At 40.4% G+C, this 20,213-nt stretch overlaps 1 pseudogene; it reads right to left on the reverse strand.

The window, feature by feature from the left end:
- Window positions 1-3,762: 3,762 nt before the first annotated feature.
- LOC108513028 (keratin, type II cytoskeletal 8 pseudogene) overlaps window positions 3,763-20,213 on the reverse strand; it is a 37,781-nt pseudogene continuing 21,330 nt past the window's right edge.

Consider the following 20,213-nt stretch of genomic DNA (forward strand, 5'->3'; position numbering starts at 1 on the left):
TATAGATTTCTAACATGTTATATGTGGTTAGAAAATGTTGCCTGGTAGCATCATTAATCAAAGCTTAAAATTTACCTAATGGAACCCATCAGCCCCAAACTCTAGCCATTTCCTCACTGGTTTCCTATAAAAACATACCAGTGTGAATTTGATTAACACCTATCCCTAACTTGTCTGTTCAGCCCTACCACCTGTTTTACAAATTATTATCAATCAGGGATTGGGATTGGTTTATGTGTCTTCAGGAAAGGTAGAACCAAAAAGAAGAGTTTTCTGGCCTAATTACATGTTTTTTAAACAGGCACACCCACACATTCCTGTGGACTTAGCGAGCCTTTTGCCTCCAAATTGTGATGCTTTGATATGCAGTAAAATTATTTTCACTCTGATGAAAATGGCTAATTTTAGATTGAGCCATTTATCACAGAACATCAAGGACTGTCTTAAAAGATGAAATGAATTGTGCCTCAATTGCCTAGTTAATTTCCTAAAAATAAAGTTTCCTTGTTTGTATTTAGCATGAGGATTATTCATGCAAACATTTAGTCTTCCTCACTGGGTGAGTCTAAGTTCCTTAAGGTTAGGATTCCTGCCACACTCAAGACACACAAACACACACACACACACACACACACAATCTAGCCCAATGTCATGGACATAGTAAACACTCAGCATATCTGAGAAATTAATAATTCAAATTCTCTACCTTGTCTTTTTAGTATGTGCTAGATATTGTATACAATTCCAACTCCCGGTTAATTTTATCTTTCTGGTAATAGCTTGTTAGATTTGTGGAATTATACAGCCCACAGGCAGCTTCAAAGTTCACTGGATGCACCTCTTTATTTCCCAGATGAGAGCATTGAGGTTATATGGAATTAATAAGAGAGTTGTCTAAAGTCATGCAACTAGGGAGTAGCAAATCTGGAACTAGTCTCATTCCTGAGTTCCGGTGATCTCTTCTCTGAATCACACTGACCTGTATCCTATCAGAGCCATCTAATTGTGTGGTTAAAATGCAACCCTATGAACCTTGCTATATCTGTTTATTTCCTAGGATACATCCTTTTTGCCTTTAAGTGGAAAATATGAATATTTGTCCAAGACATACATGGAACAATCTGAACATCCCCAAAGAATGTCATTCATTAAAAAACGCCAACAACTTTTGGTATTATCACAATAAATAATGAAGTGAGAGAAAGTCCTTGGACTTTATTCTTAAGTTGATTAGTGCAATGATTTCCTAGCCAAATTTACTATCTTTTTTTTTTTTTTTTTTTTTTTTTTTTTTTTTGAGACGGAGTCTCGCTCTGTCACCCAGGCTAGAGTGCTGTGGCCGGATCTCAGCTCACTGCAAGCTCCGCCTCCCGGGTTCTCGCCATTCTCCTGTCTCAGCCTCCCGAGTAGCTGGGACTACAGGCGCCGCCACGTCGCCCGGCTAGTTTTTTGTAGTTTTTAGTAGAGACGGGGTTTCACCGTGTTAGCCAGGATGGTCTCGATCTCCTGACCTCGTGATCCGCCCGTCTCGGCCTCCCAAAGTGCTGGGATTACAGGCTTGAGCCACCGCGCCCGGCCCAAATTTACTATCTTACACATAATTTGCATTAAGTACAAAGACAGGAGTAAATAAAAAATAATACATTGGCTTCATCTAGTCTTTCAGATACCTTGATTGAGAATTAGCTTTGCCAGACTCTATGTGGAATAGAGATAAAGAAACCGGTTTTCATTTTCAAAGAAGTAACATGAGATTTGATTGCTCACACTCCGTGAAGCACATGGGGACATTCATCACAGTCTACTAAATAAAGAGCGATTTTTTCATTGCCACACCTTAAATGCATAATAGCAACTGAACATTAAAAATTTCAGTGTTTAAGTAACTGATAAGCTCCTCTTACTCCTCAAAGTGTTTAACTGAGAAGATAGAAAAAAAATGTTTTCAACTATAGTTACAGTAATTATAAAAACCAAAGAGAAGCCTCCAGAGTCCCTTAAGCTGGATATCACAGACAAAGCAGACAGTCCTCTGATGAGCTATGATGTGATCTTTGTGTGGCTAATGTTTAAGAGGAATGATGGAGTTCACAAGCTAGGAAAGTTTGCCGTGAAATTCCTCAACTTAGGGAGAGAGGCATGTCAACAGGAACAATGAAGTCTCTAGGAAAACCAAGGAAATAATTTTCACTCCCAGATATGTTTCTTGTCTTGGAAATCCCAACAAACCTGAAGAGGGAGTTTCTTGTGGAATTCGGAAGAGGCGGTGATAGCAATAACCAGGTACAACTAATGCACTGCAGGTGTTAAAAATCTACCATGCCCTACTTATGTATTGATTTGAAATCAATATGACTGATTTAGTCAGCCCTCTGGCCCAGTGAATTCAAGGCAATCAATATAGTAAACGCAGATAGCTACACAAATGTGATCATTCTTATTTAAATAAGCTACACTGGAAAATAAAAATAGCAGCAACTATAAAAATGAAAATAACGATAGCTAATATTTGCTGAGACTTTGTCCCAGTTGCTCCCTGTGGATTATATGTTGCATTTAATACTTACAATACCCTCTCTGAGATATATATTATCTGGCAAAACTCATGCTACTACCTTTTTCTGTTTGAATAAGCATTCCAATGCACTCTGTTGGTAATCTTTTCCAAGGCATAAGCATATTCTGCCTTGATTTCTGAGTTATGTGCTTGCTTATCTCTTTTTCCTGATTATAAACACCTTGAGAGCAGGAAGCATTACAGCAAAATAACAGTGCTTGCTATTTAAGTAAGAATCAATACATATTTACTGGATTGAACTGAATTAATTTGCATTGAAATGTAGATTGTAACTGTGCAGGAAAAATCCAAGTTACATAGGAGTTAATTAGCAAGTCACTGCTCAGACTCCAGATGTTTATATCAATTACTAGAAGATGCATATGGTTTTAAATTCAAGCCAATTTGCTCTTTCTACATTTCTATTCTACCGTAATTGAAAATATTATCAACCATTGCTATCCTGTTGAAGGATAGGATGGCTAGAAATCAGGGTATGAAATGAGGAGCAGACCCCAAAGCATATAATTCCATGTAGCCAGATATTGCTATGCAAGATTATTGATGCAGTAATTAATGCAAATATCACAGGTCATGGGAAAAATGTATTATACTGAATTCATTAAAATGTTACTCTAACATGCATTTTTGATGTTCTCTTTCTTACTGTTACTTTCATTTTGTAGGTATTGTCCTGGATCATAGCTTTTAATGACTTTGTGTCATAAAATATAGTTTGCTTTGGACTGCATTGAAAAGGTGGATAATTAATTTGTTGGCAGAGAAACATACCTAAAGAATAAAGGTAACTTTCTCAGGAACTTAACGGAAACATACTGCTGAGCAAGGCTAAGTATGCTGGACCCACAAGTCATTCTAGTCATTTTCTGTCACATACTGCAACAATCTTCTGAAAAGATATTTACTATTACTTTTTTCTTATATAGTTTTAGATAAAGAGACTTGCACAGGAAGTGTTGATATTGTTCTCCTAAGGTCAATAATTATATCATTTTGGGAACTAATGTTGGATTTATGAACTTTCATTTTGTACAGGTCATAGAACAATTTACAGTAGTGTGAAACTTCTTGTAGCTGCTCATATAATCTGTTTCCATTTTCTATTATCAACTTTACTAATTTGAGATAAAATTATTCANGGTAAGGGGCCCAGGCAGTAAACTCCCTGGCAGGTGAGCTGAGGGCTAGGGCTGAGCCTCAGGTGCGTCTCCCATTCCCTGTGCTACTCCGCAAGCGGCCTTCCTCCCAGGCTCTGGGGCAGCCTTAGGAGGGGTAGGCTGGGAGGGGCTGCCGCACCAGTCACTTGGGCAGGACGTCAGGACGTCAGAGGACTCGGACACCAGCTTCCCATCACGGGTTTCAATCTTCTTCACAACCACGGTGCTGGTGGAGCTGGTGCGGCTGAAGAAGCTGGAGTCCACGCCAAAGCCAAAGCTAGAGCCCAGGCCGTACCTGGGGCCCGGGCTTGTGAGGGACCCCATAGACCGAGCTCAGACCACTTGCTGCTGGTGGTCTTCCTATGGATGAATACTCATGTTCTGCATCCCAGACTCCAGCCAGCTCTCTTCGCCCTCCAGCAGCTTCCTGTAGGTGGCAATCTCGATGTCCGGGGCCAGCTTGACTTTCATCAGCCTCTGGTACTCACGCAGCTGCCACGCTATGTCCTGCTTGGCCCGCTGCAGGGCAGCCTTCAGCTCGGACAGCTTGAATTTGGCATCCTTAATGGAAAGCTCCCCCACGCTGCTCGGCATCTGCAATGGCGGCCTCCAGGGAAACCTCTGGCCTTTGAGGCCCTCCGTCTCAACCTGGAGCTGGCTGATATTCTAGTTCATCTCAGAGATCTGAGTCTTTGTGCTCTGCAGGTCATCCGCGTGCTTCCCAGCCAGCGTCTGCAGCTACTCATACTTGATCTGGTACATGCTGTCAGCCTCAGCCCAGCTGCGGTTGGCAATCTCCTCGTAATGTGCCTTGACCTCAGCAATGATGCTGTACATGTCCAGGGAGCGACTGTTGTCCATGGACAGCACCACAGACGTGACCAAGATCTGGGACTGCAGCTCCTGGATCGCCTCTTCATACAGCTGCCTGAGGAAGTTATCTCGTCAGTCAGCCCTTGCAGGCCAGACTCCAGCTCTACCTTGTACATGTAAGCTTCATCCGCTTCCTTCTTGATGAGGACAAATTCATTCTCCATCTCTGTACGCTTATTGAACTCATCCTGGTACTTGTTCTTGAAGTCCTCCACCAGCCCCTGCATATTGCCAAGCTTCGCCTCCAGCTTCAGCTTCTGTGGCCCAGAGTCTCCAACTGCTGCCTAAGGTTGTTGATGTAGCTCTTGAACATGTTCTCCATGTTGCACTGAGCTGTCTTCTGCTGCTGCAGGAGGCTCCACTTGGTTTCCAGCAACTTGTTCCACTGCTCCAGGAACCATACCTTGTCTATGAAGGAGGCAAACTTGCTGTTGAGGGTCTTGATCTGCTCCTTCTCCTGGGTGCACACAGCCTGGATGCTGGGGTCCACCTCCAGGTTAAGGGGGCTCAGCAGGCTCTGGTTGACCATGAGGGCGGTGATGCCTCCCATGCCGCTGGCCCCACCATAACATCTACCCAGGCCACCCAAGAAGCTGCTGTTGCTGTCCTCTCAGGAGAAGCTTGAGGAGCTGGTGCGGGCACTGGGCCCACTCGTGTAGGAGCAGCTACTGAAGTCCCAGGGGCCAGAGGTGGACACCTTGTAGGACTTCTGGGTCACCCTGATGGACAAGGTGGAAGCAGGAGTGGAGGCAGACAGGTGGGCCAAACCAGACAGAGATCCCAGAAGGAGCAGAGAAACTGCTTCTTGGTGGAAAATCATTTTATACTTTAGGATTTGTATTCCAAAGTATCAGTAAGCTTTCAAAGATGGTAACTATGACCCATGATAAGAGGTAATATTACAGCGTGACCCACGCAAAAACAAACATATATAAAACATGAATCAAAAGCTTTATTACATAGTACCTATCCTTACTATACACCACTAATTTTGACATTTTCTGTTAAATACTATTTTATTTCATGTTTTAAAAATACTTATCATAACATTAAATTAATTTCACAACCAATAATAATCACAGCCTTCATTTTTTTTAAATGTCATGAACATTAGAACGATGATATAAATTAGAAGTGAGCTATTCTTAAATATATCCTTTTCTCTAGCAATTCCTTACAGATTTCCAAAAACTGCCACTTAGCACCTCAGCTAAATGATTAGATTTGTGGTTATAGACATGAATACTTTGCCTGTAAAGGTGATGTAAGTACTTCATCTTTTGGGTGTGTGGTATGTTAGTTTTGATTCAGAGCTGTAGACCCAGGCAACTGTTAGGTATGGGCAGAAATATTGATAATTTTTTCCTCCACAGAGATGAGAGTTCTTGAGAAAAACAATGAAGTACATGATAGAAATAAAAAGGAAGACTATGAGATACAGCTGAATAAAGATAAAAGTAATAATTAGTCTCTCCTTTCCCAGTCCCAGCAAATGGGATTATCTGGCCAGGTCGGTATCTATCTTGACAGAGAAAAGTGAAATTCCTTCTCAGACATCTGCTTGTAGTTTCAAAGTAGAAATTAACAAACAACAAAATCACCAAAAGAAACTATAAAGGAGAAATACTTTTCTTCATTTTCTTAAAATTTTATCTATAAATTCAGAGGATAATAAATTATTTAAACTATTTAAATTAATAATTGCCCCCATGTTGCTGACATTGTGTAAAGAAAGATTAATAGTAATATTTGTTGAATTAAATTTATTAATAATATATGTCCAACTTATTAAAAAATATTTTTAATGAATGAATAAAAATCTTCTCAAAGACTTATGAGAAATGTTTAATATTACCTAGTCTTCTAAAGTAAGTTTATATTTGAAAATATGTAAAGTACAGTTTCTCTAATGTATTTTTTTAGTTCATTCATATTTACCATCTGCAATTATTAAATTATTCAAACAATTTCTTCATTCCAGTGTCTTCTTACTTCTACTTCATTCAACGTCTAATCACCAGATGAGACAGTATTCTGGAAAACCAATATGTATTTCATTATCCTTCTACCTCATATAGCCAGTGCCTTCTAGTTTCTATTCAAGGCCCTAAAATTAGAAATAAAGGTTTCCCTAACCTGGATCTAGCCAGTCTATCTCACCTAACTCCTTACTTCACTGTGTGTTCAACACTGTGGACAAATGGAAGCCAATGATAATCCCGAAAGACACACCCACAAACACCATAAATCCAAATGTTGAACTCACAAAAGATCAAAATCCCTGACACCATAACTCTGCAGAAAGTAATTTAAAAATTATTTAAAAGATATTTACATTTTTTGAAAGGAGATTTATTTGAGAAACCTACAAAAACACAGCAGAACACTCATAAGCCACTTTACCCAATAACATAGGCAATAATAACACAGATTTAAAGTATGAACATTCAGGTATACTGATAGTCACACTGATACAACAGTTATGGGCAGATGAACTACATTCACAAAAAATAGGTCAAGGCCTGGCACGGTGGCTCAAGCCTGTAATCCCAGCACTTTGGGAGGCCGAGAGGGGCGGATCACGAGGTCAGGAGATCAAGACCGTCCTGGCTAACATGGTGAAACCCCATCTCTACTAAAAACTACAAAAAACTAGCCGGGCGAGGTGGCGGGTGCTTGTAGTCCCAGCTACTTGGGAGGCTGAGGCAGGAGAATGGCGGGAACCCAGGAGGTGGAGCTTGCAGTGAGCTGAGATCCCACCACTGCACTCCAGCCCAGGCGACAGAGCGAGATTCCGTCTCAAAAAAAAAAACAAAAAAACAAAAAAAAAGGTCAAAAAGCTAAATGTATGAATACCTATCACTATGGTTGGTAATAGTGTGTTTTAGGACTGCCATCCTAAATACTGTGAGGAACAAACTAAGTCTTTTGACATGATTGATCGAAAACCAGGATGGGTTACAACTGTACCAATCACCCAAGGAGCCACGATCTCAAAAATTTTATCTTTCACAAATGCAGATGTACAAAAATTGTCTTCATTTACTGAGGAAATTCCAATGGTTTTGCATACATGCCCCAATGCTTACACTCAAAGTCAATGTTGTGATAATGCACTTTCACGGAATCATATTTGCAAAAAACGCATAAAACAAATTAGAAATTTCTAGAAGTCTCTACACAATCTATACCTCCAGTACTGGAAATGATGCAAAGATAGAATACATATCATAGAGAATTGCAAAAGAAAAAAATGCCAAGAATGTAAAATACTGGGGAAAACTGAAAAAAGAAAAGAAAAAAACTCCAGAAAACTGAAAAGAAAATTTAGCATTTGAAAATGTGTATTACGAGGATAGATTATGAGCAATTGCACAGAGATAGTTCATAAGAGCTGGCTGACTTTCACGACATTAACAATATTTTGTACCCTAGCATCACAATGAGTAGCTGATTTGTTTTCTTTTACAACGTGGCTTTTCTCAAACAATATGTTCACCTTCACTTTCTACATGGTGCTGCTCTTTTTGAAATGCTTCTAGGATTTGATATACACAGACATGAAGATTTTCTATTATATTTTCCCATCTTCTGTGCCATGCTTCTGTGTTGTTTTGCATACACGGAAATCTATTCCACAGGCACTTATATACAGACCACAAATTTGGCAGAAACGATAATGGTGATCAAACAGCAACACCATTGCTTAAGTGTCTTCTTATCCTACCATGCATATAATTATTTATGCAACAGTCAGCAACTTCACGAGCTTCTTCAGACAGCTTCAATTCATTAGAAGCTCCTGGAATATCATCAGCTGAAGGAAATGCCAACGCAGGCAATGACGCATTTTTAAACTGTAACATGTGGCCAATCCTCTCCTCTGAATTTTCTGCCAAATGCATTGGCTGAATGGAAAAAAACAAACCTTATTGGTAACACCTTGAAATTCACTTTTAAAGCCTTGATTGCACCTAGTTCTAAATCCATCATTATGGCTTGGGGATTCAATTGAAATTCATTTTCTTCTGCAAAAAGACAGTAACAAGGTAATTGTTCTGCCTAACAATGCAACTATCCTGTGATTGTGATTTTCAGGATTTTAGGCGTCAGGAATTTAAACTTTAGGGATATTGATCTTTAGGAAATTGGATCTTTTGGTATCTTATGGCCTCAGGACGGTGTCTTTCAGGATTATGACCCAAACCTCAAGAAATCTGTCCCTTTAAATATAGATGTATCTGTCTTTCTGCCTTAAGTAATATTCATCCCTCTTTCAAGAAAGGCTTCTCATTGTTTCAGCATCCAGCTAAATCCCACCCTTTACTTAAGGAGAAATTCAAGTCTTACCCAAACTCTCCTCAGGTCTTTCTATCTTGTGAGTAAAAATGGGGTTCATATTTCTGCATGGCCTATTCTTCTATAACTTAGTGGTTTTTTAAAAAAAAACTATTAATCACACTTATTAGTATTTCTCTTTCTTTCTCGTATTAGGAATTTGGAAGAGGGTTGTCTAAGCAATTCTGGCTCAATATCTCATGAGGCTGCAGTCAGATGTGGGTCAGGGCATAGTCATCTGAAGACTGACTATGTGTGAAAGATACGCTTACTCACGTGGATGGCAAGTGTGGGCTTTTGGTGGGAGGTCTCAGTTATCCTCCCTGTGGGCCCTTCCATAGGGCTGCTTGGTTTTCCTCAAGACATGGAGTTTAGTTTCTCCCACAATCCAAAACAACAAGGTGGAAGCTGCAATGCCTTTTATGTCCTAACCTCAGATATCATACACCATCACTTCCACAGTATTCTATTGGTCGCATGGGTCAGCACTAATTAATGTATATGGGCTCTACCCAAGGACGTGAATATCAGAAGTCAAGGACTGCTGGGAGGCCTTTGGGAGGCCAGATACCACAGCATTAATTGTAATAAATGGCCTATTTAGGGTCTGCTTCTACCCACTATTTGAAATACCTGGAGTCCCTCAAAGTTTCCCTTTATTATTTCTATAAGTATCTCATATGGATTGAAGCACAGAGCTATCTCAGATACCACACAATCATTGCCATTTTTTTCTCTCTTTTGGCTTCAGGCTTATGAAATCCCATGAAGGCCCCTTTCTTCAATACCTGGCACAAATCCTGATTATTGTGACTGAATACACATCATGCACATGCCCCACTGGGCCAAATCCTCTCTGCTGTGCCAAACATGATGTGGTGCCCAAAGTTGCGAACCTTGGGAGGCCTCCCATATGTTTGATGCCATCAGGTGGCAGGCACACTCTGTTGTCTGTTCTCTGCACATGTATGGTAGAATGAATCCCAGGGAGTCAGCCCTTGTGGCACTGTACATTATATGGTTATGGAGCTCCCAGTGATTTCAGATCTTTTGATAAAAGAGCCCTTTCCTGTGTTACCTCAGTTTTCCTAGCACTGGACCTAAGTTGTTTTAGGCTGAAGGATGAGCTGAGTGATAGGCATTATTCTATATTAAAAACAGCTCTTCACTTCCAGTACCTATCATATTACGGCATAGCTATGTGCCAAATTTCTTTCTCCCTTGTAATCATTATTTCCCAAGAGGTTTGCTTTCTCATAAAAATCTGTCTCTACGAGTCCTAAAGTCCATTCAATTTAGGTTCAGTTGGGACTCCAACTACACTCCTCCTGCTAATATTCTTAAGAGGTCGCTAGTCTCAGAAATGCACAATCTTTTTATTGGAATAAACAGAATCTTTTCCTAGGCTTGACTCTGAGGGATGCTGTTATCAAGATAACAAATAGCCAAGAGCCACCTGTGTAAAGACTTTCCAGAGGCTCTAATGACAGAAGTAGTGTAACAACGTTGATTTCACATCTCTTGTGAAAAGTTAATTTAGAATAGCTTTATCCGTTCCCTCACAGTATCACTTAAGGAGGCAAAGAGACTAGTTATATACTTCATAGGTTTTGAAGAAAAAAAAGGTTGAAATTAAAAGCCCAGTTTATCCACATAGCAGCAAAATATATTTGGTAAGTTACTAAGTCTAATTTTCCTCATCTGATATTATATGGTTATCATAAAAATTACCTAAGACTGTTCAAGTCTGTGTTTAAAAATAAATGATAGGAACGTTCACTATTATCATTAACATCCTAATAATTACTGATAATGTCCCATAACAAGACTTCTCATCATTCTGTAAAACTCCCTTTTGTAGCTTTGGGGCTAATAGTGGACTGAGGTCCAGCCTGTAGCTGATTTTCCAGGTCATACCATCAACAGTACCCTCTTTGTCCCCAGAGTCAAATTTTAATTTTGGATCTTCAGGGCACAAGCAAGTGGGAGATTGAATCTCAACTTACTTCTAGTCTTTATTATGGGATTTGGAATAGACAAAACTCTATTGTTAATATCAAATTTGAAATCAATTTGAAAGGCAAATTCATGGAGTTTCTGACTACATTCCCTGCTCTGGACTTTCCTTCTTGGTGGTTGTCTTCCTCCCCCTGCCTTTCCTCAGAATTCATCAATCAAAATCTCTCTGGAACTATGGTTCTCAAAGTACGGTCCCTACAGTGCTTACCACTTCAAGAAGGAAAGCATAATAGTTGAAGTTAAGATTCCCAGGCCCCAACCCCAAATCTCTCTCTCTCTCTCTCTCTACATATATATGTATATACACATATATATACACACACATATATATACACATATATATACACATATATACACACACATATATACATATATATAAAACATAGAAGTGTGTGTATATATATATATAAAACATGCACATAAACATATATATGTGTGTGGTTTTTTTCTCAACACACTTCTGAGGTGATTGATGTTCAGGGAGCTTGGATCCAAACTTTGGGTAGCACCACCTGACTGCACAAAATGTTTGGGAGCCATCGTATCAAACCATCATTAATTAAGCCTCATGTTTAAAAGACCAGCAAAGCTAGGCTTGACATGGCTTACCAAGTAAAACTGGACTTTAACATTACTAAAATTTTGCTTTTGCTGTGGTTGTGTGCCTCAAGAAAAAATGGTATTAATGAAACAGTAAAGAAATGATTGATTGTTCCAATTTACAGTTCTATATGTTTCTTACACACAATATTTGGGAAGAACTTAATGATCAGCCACTAGTTTGGGTCACCTCAAAGTTAATTCTAGGATAGTGAAATGCTAGATAACTTGGTAGCTGTTCCAATGATTAGTGCTTTCCCATCTTGGGTTTTGCCCATCTTTATGCTGTAAATGATTTTCTATTTCTCCTCCTCTATCAATTTGTATTAAGTGTGGGAATCATACTTTCTTTCCTTTTATCCTAGCCACCATTAAAATATTTTACTCTAGCAACCATTTGCTTAGAGTGAACCTCATCTCACCTACTACTTCTATTACTGTCAATAAAAAAGCTTTTTTTCCACAATTACAGGCACAAATGTCCTACAGTCTGACATATCTTTAAGAAAGGAATCCATATGGTCATGGGGCTTTTTCCTTGGTTTAAAACACCTATGTACCCATCACCAAGCATTCCCCCACAATTGTAAGACATTCTTTGCCCTGATAGAGCAGATATTATTTCCTATGGGTCCTGTAGGGTTCAATCAACACACTGTTCTTTCTATTTTCCATCCCTATTCCTTTTACATAATGCCTTGGTGGAAAGTTCCTGCTAGGGTCAAAACGTTCTTTGACTAATGCTGGCAGGGACCCTCTAGTCTCCAGGGAAGACCATCACTCTTCCCTTGGAAACTAAACAGACTTTTCTACTAGCTGCAACAATATTTCTAACCCAGTTTTCTCTTGCTATGCCCAGGCTTGGAGATATATAAATAATCTCTGGCAGTACACATTTTCTCTATGCTCATGCTATTATCTGTTTAATACAAGGCAGTTAGTTCTCATCTTTGGGTAGCAATTAGTCCATGCTATGAATAGATGCTATACTAGAATTACTAATTACCCAGAGAAACCCAAGGAATATAATTTCTGTTTCACAGAGCACACCAGCCTGACGATTAAGAAAAATCATAATGGCAGTATATTATTTCTCTAATTTGGCTCCATTTCATGACTGTGGAATTTGCAGGCTTCCTTTTCCTTGGTGCCCACACACAGAAACTTCTGAGCTCTCACATTGCCTCTGTCAGTCCCTCCTTTCCTACTTTGGCTCTGACACACTGTGGTAGCCTAGATGGCTTCTGTCTGTGAAACCCCTTCCAGGCCCCTCTCCATAGGCAGGGAAGGTAGTGCCATTTCACACTTATGCCCTCTGCAGTCCAAGGTACTCTTAATGCTCCAACCACCCAGGGAAGCCCCTCTTCCTCATAACAAAGTTACACCCTGGGAGCACAAAGCAGAGCTGCTTTGTGGTCAGTAGATCATCTTCCAGAAATTTTGGTAATGTTTGTCTTTTCTAGAAAACTTCATTTTTCTCAAAGCAGCTTTCTCCACATTCCTGTTTGTCCAGGATAAACAGTCCATTTAAGTACAGCATCAAGCTGTGTTCACTCCTTCTCTAACACTAGGACCTGACAAATGTAACAAATCTTTTTAGGAAGAGTTTATTCCCAGGATGTTTTTAAGTGTTCCATGCAAATGTATTCTCAGCATGTTCACTTTATCAGTGTCATAGATATACACAGTCCAACTTTTAGGGTGAACAGAGTTTTGCCTTATGCTCAGCTCTCCCCTTCCTCCACCTCTGCCTTTGCTAACTTCCACGAAGTACTCAAAATCCAACACTTGGTTGAAGGTACAGTCTTGAGTAGGTTACTAATTTTTTTATGAGACTTTAAGATGCTCAAGGCTGGCGTATTAGTTATCTATTGCTGCATCACAAATTACCCCAAAATGTCATGACTGCAAACAACAAGGGTTTGTTATCTCACAGGCTCTGTGAGTCAGGCACGTGGGAGCAGCTTAGCTAGCTGGGTCTATCTCAGAACCTCCCATGAGGCTGCAATCAAGGTGTTGGCCAGGGATGAAGTTAACTCCAAAGTCAATTCAGAGACCTTTATTAAAAAAAACATTTACAGTGTTATGCCAAATTAGATATTGATTACATATATCATAAAATTAATAAATCAAGCAGATTTTTCTACTTTATAATTCATGTCAAATTTAATAGTCTCTTCACTGATTCTTTGTACTGAGAAAGGGCATTTTCATTTTCCCCCTCATTCTTAAGACTAACAAAGGACATTCTGTAATCTTCAATTTCTTGGGTACCAAGAAGCTCTTATTTATTCCTTATATTTCTCAGTAGCTTTAATTTGGATAAATGTTTTCAGAATTTTTTTTTTCAAACCTCACGCTCAGGTCATTGTTGACTCTAGACTGAAAACACCAGTTCTTCCTCAAATCAGTCTCCCCGTAAGAGTTGCTCACAACATGGTAACTGGCTTCCCTCAGAGTAAGGACTCAAAAAAACAGAGACAGATAGAGAAAGAGGGAGAGACAGATACAGATGGAGAGAGAGAGAGAGAGAGAGAGACAGAAACAGAGAGACACACAAAGAGAAAGAAAGAGAAGGAAGGAGATGCTCAGAATTCCTATGTCTGGTTACATGGATTTTGTGTATGTGATTTTTTCCATTGTAATTTAACAATATTTCAGGGTAGAGTCATTTTATAGTGTTTATTAGGAAATTCTAATGAGTATTGGGCTCAAGGAGAACTCTTTAGAAATGGCATGTGACAACTATGTGAATATTAATTCATTGCCATTACACTGAACACAAAATAATAAATATATCCAAAGTAATTGACTGTTTAAAATCACGTTTGCAAAACAGCCTGTGGCTAAACTGCTTGTTAACTTGGCAGTGGCAAAATAGGACAATTTTATACTGAAATGATTTTTATATAAAAGGTCTCTGCCAGAACTAAGGACTTTCCTGGAAATGATTTGTAAAAGGCTTTGCATAAAGACATACTGCAAATAAGGCCACCAACTTCTTATTTCTACAGTCATTCTTTATTGTTGTAAGCTGAATAATACCCACCCCCCCAACCCCAGAGATGTCACATTGTAATCCTTGGGATCTGTGGCCTTATATGGAATACCTACAATTAATAGGTGGCCTTACATGGTAAAAGAGGCTGTAGATATGATCAAATTAAGGGTCTTTGGGTGGGGAGATTATTCTGGATTATCTGAATAGGCCCAGTGTAATCACAAGGGTCTTTATAAGAGAAAGAGGTGTGGCCGGGCATGGTGGCTTATGCCTGTAATCCCAGCACTTTGGGAGGCCAAGTTGGGCAGATCATGAGGCCAGGAGTTCAAGACCAGACTGACCAACATGATGAGACCCCCACTCTACTAAAAATACAAAAATTAGCTGGGCATGGTGGTATGCACCTGTAATCCCAGCTACTTGGGACACTGAGGCAGGAGAATAGCTTGAACCCAGGAGGCGGAGGTTGCAGTGAGCTGAGATCGTGCCACTGCACTCCAGCCTGGGCGACAGAGTGAGACTCTAACTCAAAAAAAAAGAAGAAGAAAAAGAGAGAGAGGTGTCTCAGAGTGAGAAAGATGACCAGGTGGTGACACAAGCAGAGGGACAGAGAGAAAGAGATTTGGAGATGAAGTACTGCTGACTTTGAAGATGGAGGAAAGGAGTCACAGTCAGGAAATACTCTGGCCTCCAGAGTATTTCTACTTGCTAGAGAAGGCAAGTAGATGGATTCTCTCCTAGAGCCTCCAGAAGGAACCAGCCTTGCTAACACCCTGACTTCGGTCCAGTGACACTGATTTTGAACTTCTGGCCTCCAAAATTGTAAGAGACTAAATTTATGTTGTTTTAAGCCTCCAGGTAATTTGTAGTAACTCATTACAGCAGTAATAGGAAACTAATATAATTATAAAAGACATAGTGATGAGTCTGTCAGCATTTTTAGAAGTATTCCATGATAGGTGAAATGTCTTGAAGCTTTTATAACAAACATGTAGCCAACCCAGTTCTCCAAATACAGAGAGAAGCATCATTTCCACATGATGGAAGAGCTAGACTAAGAGGGCATTCCTCCTCAAGAAGACCTCTCCCTCTTCCAAGTGGAGGTGGGGCTGGGAGCACAGCCTGAGCATCAGCTGGGGTACAGATCCTCTACCAAGGGACACAGAAGGGGAGAAACCCTGGCAGCAACTATTCCCTGGGATCCCCAGTGGGCAGAGCCCAGGGACTGTAGGCATCATTGTTTCCATAGCAACCCATGGATTTTTTTTTTTTTTTTTTTTTTGGAAGATTATATGGTGGCTCTATTCCTGCAGAAAATTAGGATTATTCACCCATTTCTACAAAGATATATAAATTAAGAAATATGAAGCATATCTGTGTCTCCCATGGCCCAAGTTAAGCACTCCAATCCTTCCCTGAACTTTTAATTTCATGCTGAATTGACCATGAAATGAAATTTCAAACAAGGTTCTTAGAGCTCATGTTAGAGAGAGTTACTTGTAAGACAAAAGTACTTATTTTACAAAATATGTATACCTCTCCCACAAATATTCCATATAGTTTCAGAATCAAAACTAATTTATGAGACAAAGGTTTAACATATTGCTAGCCACTGTGGCTTTGTTTTATTTAGAAGACATTTTACTATAGCATTTAAAGAACCACTTGTGCATGGGAGATGAAGAGTTGGCAGACCTCTTTCTTACAAAAAAGGAAGCCGTCAAGGGGACTTTGTAAAAATCTCAGAAATGAAAGTGTATGATAGCTCATTGGAGGAATGCCACTAACTACTGGGGAGTGATGCTGGTAGGCAGAGGGCATTTTCAGATCATAATTGGGTTTCAGTGGCTTGGCTTGGGAGGCTTCACTGAGGAAAAGACTCAGGGCTCATTAGGCAAAAAAAGTATAAAAGCTAAAAGTAGTGATGTGTACAGTGCCTCCAGCTGCCTACCCCTTCTTCTAGTTGACCCCAAAGAGGGGCTCACTGGCAGGGAGGGCTGCTGTGCCTATTCTGTGGCAGGGCGGGCACTCCAAGTGAACATTCCCAGCATGAAGACCACTATATAAACTAAAAAAGATTTCTGTAATTTAATGCTCAACAAAGAATCTGGCAGAGCCTTGTCCTGAATCCCACGGCACTCTATTCCTTAGTCTTCAAGGGTAAGGAGAAGCCCCTGGTGACTCCACAACCTCCCACAATCAACCATATTAAACTCAAGTCTCTGCCAACAGCACCTACCTTCAGAAGGACCTGTCCCCATGTAAGTGCCCACATGAGGCTGGACTCAGAGGGCCATAATGCCTGTCCACCAAGAGTTTTCCACATTTTCCCTGGTCCTCAATATCTCCATACTAGACAACCATGACATCATCCTCACCTGAAGGACCCACAAGCTAAAATTCTTTGAGCATTGCTGTCAACACTGCCTGCAACTCTGGAGGAATGCCATCCCCAGTTCTTCTCTTCTTTGACCAGCCCATTGCAGGGCAGATGTGCTGCCTCCCAGGGGATATGTTCACATACTCCCACTCCCCCTATATCTGGAGAGTAATCACATGATAGACCTAATAGTGATACAGACTTTTTTTGTTTGTTTTTTGGCCAGATTCAAGGACCTCTGAAGACACATAGCTCTACCCTCTGCAGACACAACTGCGAAGGGGTCTCAGGCACTCTGTCACTTCAGTTCTTCAAAACCTAGAGAGCTTCATCTATGCAAAATAACCACAGCCCAATGAGATAACCAAGGGAGAGTCCTCATGGTCCCCATGAGTCCCAGCACCTGAGCCTATAGAGCCCAGCAACACATGAAACAACTATATTGAATAAAACAGTTCAGACTTGCAAAACCATCAAAATAAAGAAGACACTCTTACAGATTTTTCCCATGTACTTTGAGTAGATTTTCATACAGTTTTCATGTAACCTCCAGATAACTTTAAACGAATGAAATACTATCTTACCTCCTGGTCCATGGCCACATCTAAAACTTAAATGACATTTTAACAAAGTGGATTGATTTCACCTCCCTCAAATCCCTTGTTCAGGCCACTCACTCACTCAAGCTAGGTACTGAGACATGTATATTCAGGACTATGAAAATTGAATTTCTGCCTTGCAGTGTTAGCGTAGAGATTTACATGCTTGTGGACAAGTTACTAACAGTTCTGAATGTTAAAACACCAAACAATCAAGGATATCCAGTGGTTCTTGGATTTGCATTAAGTGACCACCTTAAGCGCTCAATTTATCATGCAGCTCACAGGTTCTTCTGAAAGGAAAGAGATTTATTATGTATTTACACAAAGACAAAATATTTGAGTAACTGGAATCCCTGTCTGCCTCACCGTGATTTTATTCTACTCTGATCCAATCCAGGACACACAAGATGAAACTGTTTGTCCCAACATCAGAGTGGAGGCCATCCTATCTCCTCACTGGTGGAGGTAAACATTGGGCCTGCATCTTCAAGATGTTGGTCTCAGACATGGACAACTGCCTTATGAGAAAGAAAGAGTTTCTGGTCATTAGAGCTAACTTTGAGACATGAAATTCAGATGGTCTTTCATGGTGGCACAATCTTATCACTGCAGCCTCGAGTACTGAGGCAAGGGCAGACACACTGAGTCCCCTATTGGGTAAGATGGGAATGATTTTTAAATACTTCTGCTCTCAAATTATTTATGGGTCAGACTGCATAAACCATCAGGGAAAAGCAAAGTTTCACAAGAGACAAAACAGAGTGGAAGAGGTTGCCCTACAGTCCCCATTTTCTCAATATAATATCCATGGAATATTGTGGCTGCTTGCCATCCTGGCCAAGGACACAGGTGAAAGCACAAGGGCTAACAAAACTTCTTGCTGAAACTGCTTGTTCCCAGGTGATATGGTTTAGCTGTATCCCCAACCAAATCTCATCTTGAATTGTAGCTCCCATGATTCCCACGTGTCATGTGAGGGACCTGATGGGAGGTAACTGAATCATTGGGGCAGGTCTTTCTCATGCTGTTCCTGTGATAGTGAATAAGTCTCATGAGATCTAATGGTTTTATAAAGGGGAGTTTCCCTGCACAACCTCTCTCGCCTGCTGCCATGTAAGACATGCTTTTCACCTTCTAGCATGACTGTGAGACCTCCCCAGTCATGTGGAACTGTAGTCCATTAAACCTCTTTTTTTTTTCATTATAAATTACTCAGTCTCAGGTATGTGTTTATTAGCAGCATGAGAACAGACTAATACAATAGGATTTGTGCGGAGAATTTGCCTCTCCTCCATGACTTGCTGGCATCTGGGTGGTGGTGAGCCATTCATCAACATGCTGCCCCTTATCCCACACCTTGCCTCCTTCTGATCTAGCCACTGCTACACTGTTCACCAAGGAAGTCTCCTTCTTCTGTGTGCCATTCAGACACCTGGGCTATTACTATGACTCTCAGTTTAAAAACTACTATTAAAAGCATTGTTTGAATTCTTTAGCTTTTGTATTCTTCTATCTGCTAACGTTTAGATACAAATCTACAGCCAGATGCAGAAAGTTAACCCAAACACGTGGCTGAAAGAGCATCCACTCAAGCTAACCCCATGGTCAGAAAGAAATGCAAACTATGTGGCTAGAAAAGCAATTATTGCAGGACTGGCTACATCATTTATGGGTCCGGTGTAAACTAACAACGTGGGGGCCCAACGTGGGGGTTCAAAAATTATAAGAATGTCAAGGTGGTGACAGCAGAGCATTAAACAGAACATGGGGCACTTCTAAGCACAGGGCCCTGTGCAGCTACACAGGCTGCACACACAGGAAGCAGCCCTGATTATGGGAAATCATTTCCCACTGCCCAAATTAGGAATTTTCACCAAGAATCCACCAGAACACGAGAAGCCTTTCTTCTCAACAATCCACAAGAAGCCTTGGCACACTCCAACTGGAGAAGAGAGCCTATAGATGATGGAACCAGCATCTGTTATTCTGCTGAGCCTGACCCAATGTGGCTACACCTGGGCTGTTACATTTTTTAAAAGATCCTGATCTGGGAGGAAATTCTAGATACCTCCCTTCTATTCTCACCTTGCTTGTGCTTGTTCTAGTCTTTGTAGTTTCTGCTTTCCTGGCTCCATAACTCAGCTTTGATATCTGATTCTGCTGCCTTGAGCTTGGTAATCATCCAGATGCCCCCTTCTGACTTCTCAGACTCTAGTTTCAGATCTGGCTGGTTTCAGCTTTCCTGGATCACCAGGTTTTGATATCCCACATATCACATGAGACACTCTCTCTTTTTGTTTCCTCCCTAGTTCATTGTAATCTCACTGGCCAGACTAGCCTTCTTTCCTCTATTACATAGGGAAGGGAAACACTAGAATCAGAAGGTAGCATATGTAACCATTACCTAGTAGTTACTTTCTTAAAAAATAGTCACTACTTGACTTCAAACTATAATGCAAGGCTACAGTAACCAAAACAGCATGGTACTGGTACCAAAACAGAGATATAGACCAATGGAACAGAACAGAGTCCTCAGAAATAATACCACACATCTACAGCCATCTGATCTTTGACAAACCTGAGAGAAACAAGAAATGGGGAAAGGATTCCCTATTTAATAAATGGTGCTGGGAAAACTGGCTAGCCATAAGTAGAAAGCTGAAAT

The sequence above is a fragment of the Rhinopithecus bieti genome, unplaced genomic scaffold, assembly GCF_001698545.2.
Source record: "Rhinopithecus bieti isolate Rb0 unplaced genomic scaffold, ASM169854v2 scaffold_30764, whole genome shotgun sequence".
In the NCBI taxonomy this organism is placed as follows: Eukaryota; Metazoa; Chordata; class Mammalia; order Primates; family Cercopithecidae; genus Rhinopithecus; species Rhinopithecus bieti.